This window comes from Haliotis cracherodii, unplaced genomic scaffold (assembly GCF_022045235.1).
Source record: "Haliotis cracherodii isolate W230 unplaced genomic scaffold, xgHalCrac1.p SCAF_17, whole genome shotgun sequence".
Lineage (NCBI taxonomy): Eukaryota > Metazoa > Mollusca > Gastropoda > Lepetellida > Haliotidae > Haliotis > Haliotis cracherodii.
Window position 1 is genome coordinate 288143 of NW_027266272.1, and position 6315 is coordinate 294457.

A 6315-nucleotide genomic window follows, 5' to 3' on the forward strand; every position below is an offset into this window, starting at 1 on the left:
GAGTCAGCAAAGAAAGCTTCATATGTGACCATTGCAGAAACTAGGGCAAACAGCCTTCACTGAACACGACCACTCAGACAGAGTGTGTTTACCCTCATCTATATCATGTAATTTATAATGTAATTCATAGAAAGAAAAGTCGGAAAACCCAAGTACCAAGTCCACAATTGTCTGAGAGATGTAACAGAACTCTTCTCCAAAGCGGCAGTGACTGCACTGCTTCATCATTTGTTGTGGATGGGTTATATCTGGTCGTCTGTTATAGGTTATATCTGGTCGTCTGTTATAGGTTATATCTGGTCGTCTGTTATAGGTTATATCTAGACGTCTGTTATAGGTTATATCTAGACGTCTGTTATAGGTTATATCTAGACGTCTGTTATAGGTTATATCTAGACGTCTGTTATAGGTTATGTCTAGACGTCTGTTATAGGTTATATCTAGACGTCTGTTATATGTTATATCTGGTCGTCTGTTATAGGTTATATCTAGACGTCTGTTATAGGTTATATCTGGTCGTCTGTTATAGGTTTTATCTGGTCGTCTGTTATATGTTATGTCTAGACGTCTGTTATAGGTTATATCTGGTCGTCTGTTATAGGTTATGTCTAGAAGTCTGTTATAGGTTATATCTAGACGTCTGTGACAGATTATATCTAGGCGTCTGTTATAGGTTATATCTGGTCGTCTGTTATAGGTTATATCTGGTCGTCTGTTATAGGTTATGTCTAGACGTCTGTTATAGGTTATATCTAGACGTCTGTGACAGATTATATCTAGGCGTCTGTTATAGGTTATATCTGGTCGTCTGTTATAGGTTATATCTGGTCGTCTGTTATAGGTTATATCTGGTCGTCTGTTATAGGTTATATCTGGTCGTCTGTTATAGGTTATGTCTAGACGTCTGTTATAGGTTATGTCTAGACGTCTGTTATAGGTTATATCTGGTCGTCTTCAATAGGTTATGTCTAGACGTCTGTTATAGGTAATGTCTAGACGTCTGTGACAGATTATATCTAGGCGTCTGTTATAGGTTATATCTGGTCGTCTGTTATAGGTTATATCTGGTCGTCTGTTATAGGTTATGTCTAGACGTCTGTTATAGGTTATATCTAGACGTCTGTGACAGATTATATCTAGGCGTCTGTTATAGGTTATATCTGGTCGTCTGTTATAGGTTATATCTGGTCGTCTGTTATATGTTATGTCTAGACGTCTGTTATAGGTTATATCTGGTCGTCTGTTATAGGTTATGTCTAGACGTCTGTTATAGGTTATATCTAGACGTCTGTGACAGATTATATCTAGGCGTCTGTTATAGGTTATATCTGGTCGTCTGTTATAGGTTATATCTGGTCGTCTGTTATAGGTTATATCTGGTCGTCTGTTATAGGTTATATCTGGTCGTCTGTTATAGGTTATGTCTAGACGTCTGTTATAGGTAATGTCTAGACGTCTGTGACAGATTATATCTAGGCGTCTGTTATAGGTTATATCTAGACGTCTGTTATAGGTTATATCTGGTCGTCTGTTATAGGTTATGTCTAGACGTCTGTTATAGGTTATATCTAGACGTCTGTGACAGATTATATCTAGGCGTCTGTTATAGGTTATATCTGGTAGTCTGTTATAGGTTATGTCTAGACGTCTGTTATAGGTTATATCTAGACGTCTGTGACAGATTATATCTAGGCGTATGGTATAGGTTATATCTGGTCGTCTGTTATAGGTTATATCTGGTCGTCTGTTATAGGTTATGTCTAGACATCTGTTATAGGTTATATCTAGACGTCTGTGACAGATTATATCTAGACGTCTGTTATAGGTTATATCTGGTCGTCTGTTATAGGTTATGTCTAGACGTCTGTTATAGGTTATATCTGGTCGTCTGTTATAGGTTATGTCTAGACGTCTGTTATAGGCTGTGTCTAGACGTCTGTTATAGGTTATATCTGGTCGTCTGTTATAGGTTATGTCTAGACGTCTGTTATAGGTTATGTCTAGACGTCTGTTATAGGTTATGTCTAGACGTCTGTTATAGGTTATATCTGGTCGTCTGTTATAGGTTATATCTAGACGTCTGTTATAGGTTATGTATAGACGTCTGTTATAGGTTATATCTGGTCGTCTGTTATAGGTTATATCTAGACGTTTGTTATAGGTTATATCTAGACGTCTGTTATAGGTTATGTCTAGACGTCTGTTATAGGTTATATCTGGTCGTCTGTTATAGGTTATATCTAGACGTCTGTTATAGGTTATGTATAGACGTCTGTTATAGGTTATATCTGGTCGTCTGTTATAGGTTATATCTAGACGTTTGTTATAGGTTATATCTAGACGTCTGTTATAGGTTATATCTAGACGTCTGTTATAGGTTATATCTAGACGTCTGTTATAGGTTATGTCTAGGCGTCTGTTATAGGTTATATCTAGACGTCTGTTATATGTTATATCTGGTCGTCTGTTATATGTTATGTCTAGACGTCTCTTATAGGTTATATCTGGTCGTCTGTTATAGGTTATATCTGGTCGTCTGTTATAGGTTATGTCTGGTCGTCTGTTATATGTTATGTCTAGACGTCTGTTATAGGTTATATCTGGTCGTCTGTTATAGGTTATGTTTAGACGTCTGTTATAGGTTATATCTAGACGTCTGTGACAGATTATATCTAGACGTCTGTTATAGGTTATATCTGGTCGTCTGTTATAGGTTATATCTGGTCGTCTGTTATAGGTTATGTCTAGACGTCTGTTATAGGTTATGTCTAGACGTCTGTTATAGGTTATATCTGGTCGTCTGTTATAGGTTATGTCTAGACGTCTGTTATAGGTTATGTCTAGACGTCTGTGACAGATTATATCTAGGCGTCTGTTATAGGTTATATCTGGTCGTCTGTTATAGGTTATATCTGGTCGTCTGTTATAGGTTATGTCTAGACGTCTGTTATAGGTTATATCTAGACGTCTGTGACAGATTATATCTAGGCGTCTGTTATAGGTTATATCTGGTCGTCTGTTATAGGTTATATCTGGTCGTCTGTTATAGGTTATGTCTAGACGTCTGTTATAGGTTATATCTGGTCGTCTGTTATAGGTTATGTCTAGACGTCTGTTATAGGTTATGTATAGACGTCTGTTATAGGTTATATCTGGTCGTCTGTTATAGGTTATATCTAGACGTTTGTTATAGGTTATATCTAGACGTCTGTTATAGGTTATATCTAGACGTCTGTTATAGGTTATATCTAGACGTCTGTTATAGGTTATGTCTAGGCGTCTGTTATAGGTTATATCTAGACGTCTGTTATATGTTATATCTGGTCGTCTGTTATATGTTATGTCTAGACGTCTCTTATAGGTTATATCTGGTCGTCTGTTATAGGTTATATCTGGTCGTCTGTTATAGGTTATGTCTGGTCGTCTGTTATATGTTATGTCTAGACGTCTGTTATAGGTTATATCTGGTCGTCTGCTATAGGTTATGTTTAGACGTCTGTTATAGGTTATATCTAGACGTCTGTGACAGATTATATCTAGACGTCTGTTATAGGTTATATCTGGTCGTCTGTTATAGGTTATATCTGGTCGTCTGTTATAGGTTATGTCTAGACGTCTGTTATAGGTTATGTCTAGACGTCTGTTATAGGTTATATCTGGTCGTCTGTTATAGGTTATGTCTAGACGTCTGTTATAGGTTATGTCTAGACGTCTGTGACAGATTATATCTAGGCATCTGTTATAGGTTATATCTGGTCGTCTGTTATAGGTTATATCTGGTCGTCTGTTATAGGTTATGTCTAGACGTCTGTTATAGGTTATATCTAGACGTCTGTGACAGATTATATCTAGGCGTCTGTTATAGGTTATATCTGGTCGTCTGTTTTAGGTTATATCTGGTCGTCTGTTATAGGTTATGTCTAGACGTCTGTTATAGGTTATATCTAGACGTCTGTGACAGATTATATCTAGGCGTCTGTTATAGGTTATATCTGGTCGTCTGTTATAGGTTATATCTGGTCGTCTGTTATAGGTTATGTCTAGACGTCTGTTATAGGTTATATCTAGACGTCTGTGACAGATTATATCTAGACGTCTGTTATAGGTTATATCTGGTCGTCTGTTATAGGTTATGTCTGGTCGTCTGTTATAGGTTATGTCTAGACGTCTGTTATAGGTTATGTCTAGACGTCTGTTATAGGTTATATCTGGTCGTCTGTTATAGGTTATGTCTAGACGTCTGTTATAGGCTATGTCTAGACGTCTGTTATAGGTTATATCTGGTCGCCTGTTATAGGTTATGTCTAGACATCTGTTATAGGTTATGTCTAGACGTCTGTTATAGGTTATATCTGGTCGTCTGTTATAGGTTATGTCTAGACGTCTGTTATAGGTTATATCTGGTCGTCTGTTATAGGTTATGTCTAGACGTCTGTTATAGGTTATGTCTAGACGTCTGTTATAGGTTATATCTGGTCGTCTGTTATAGGTTATATCTGGTCGTCTGTTATAGGTTATGTCTAGACGTCTGTTATAGGTTATATCTGGTCGTCTGTTATAGGTTATGTCTAGACGTCTGTTATAGGTTATGTATAGACGTCTGTTATAGGTTATATCTGGTCGTCTGTTATAGGTTATATCTGGTCGTCTGTTATAGGTTATATCTAGACGTCTGTTATAGGTTATATCTGGTCGTCTGTTATAGGTTATGTCTAGACGTCTGTTATAGGTTATGTCTAGACGTCTGTTATAGGTTATATCTGGTCGTCTGTTATAGGTTATGTCTAGACGTCTGTTAAAGGTTATGTCTAGACGTCTGTTATAGGTTATATCTAGGCGTCTGTTATAGGTTATATCTAGACGTCTGTTGTAGGTTATATCTAGACGTCTGTTGTAGGTTATATCTAGACGTCTGTTATAGGTTATATCTAGACGTCTGTTATAGGTTATATCTGGTCGTCTGTTATAGGTTATATCTAGACGTCTGTTATAAGTTATATCTAGGCGTCTGTTATAGGTTATATCTAGACGTCTGTTTCAGTTTATATCTAGACGTCTGTTATAGGTTATATCTAGACGTATGTTACAGTTTACATCTAGACATCTGTTTTAGGTTATATCTAGGCATCTGTTATAGGTTATATCTAGACGTCTGTTATAGGTTATATTTAGGCGTTTGTTATAGGTTATATTTAGACATCTGTTATAAGTTATATCTGGTCGTCTGTTATAGGTTATGTCTAGACGTCTGTTATAGTTTATATCTAGACGTCTGTTATAGGTTATATCTAGGCATCTGTTATAGGTTATATCTAGACGTCTGTTATAGGTTATATCTAGGCGTCTGTTATAGGTTATATCTAGACGTCTGTTTCAGTTTATATCTAGACGTCTGTTATAGGTTATATCTAGACGTATGTTACAGTTTACATCTAGACATCTGTTATGGGTTATATATAGGCATCTGTTATAGGTTATATCTAGACGTCTGTTATAGGTTATATCTAGGCGTCTGTTATATTTAATATCTAGGCGTCTATTACAGTTTATATCTAGACGTCTGTTTCGGTTTATATCTGGACGTCCTTTTCAGTTTATATCTAGACGTCTGTTTCGGTTTATATGTAGACGTCTTCGACAGTTTATATCTAGACGTATGTTACAGTTTATATCTAGACGTCTGTTACAGTTTATATCTAGACGTCTGTTACAGTTTGTATCTAGGCGTCTGTTACATTTTAGACCTAGACGTATGTTACAGTTTGTATCTAGACGTTTGTTACAGTTTATATCTAGACGTCTGTTACAGTTTATATCTTGATCTCTATAACAGTTTATATCTAGACGTCTGTTACGGTTTATCACTCGAGATATGTTACAGTTTATACCTCGACGTCTGTTACAGTTTTATATCTTGACCTCTATAACAGTTGATAACTATACGTCTGTTATAGTTTATCCCTTGAGGTTTCTTACAGTTTATACCTCGAGGTCTGTTATAGTTTATATCTTGACCTCTATAACAGTTTATATCTAGACGTCTGTTACAGTTTATCCTTCGAGGTCTGTTACAGTGTTTACCCAGACGTCTGTTATAGTTTATATCTTGACCTCTATAACAGTTTATATCTAGACGTCTGTTACGGTTTATCACTCGAGATATGTTACAGTTTATACCTCGACGTCTGTTACAGTTTATATCTTGACCTCTATAACAGTTTATATCTAGACATCTGTTACAGTTTATATTTAAACCTCTGTTACAGTTTATATCTAGACGTCTGTTTCAGTTGATAACTATACGTCTGTTATAGT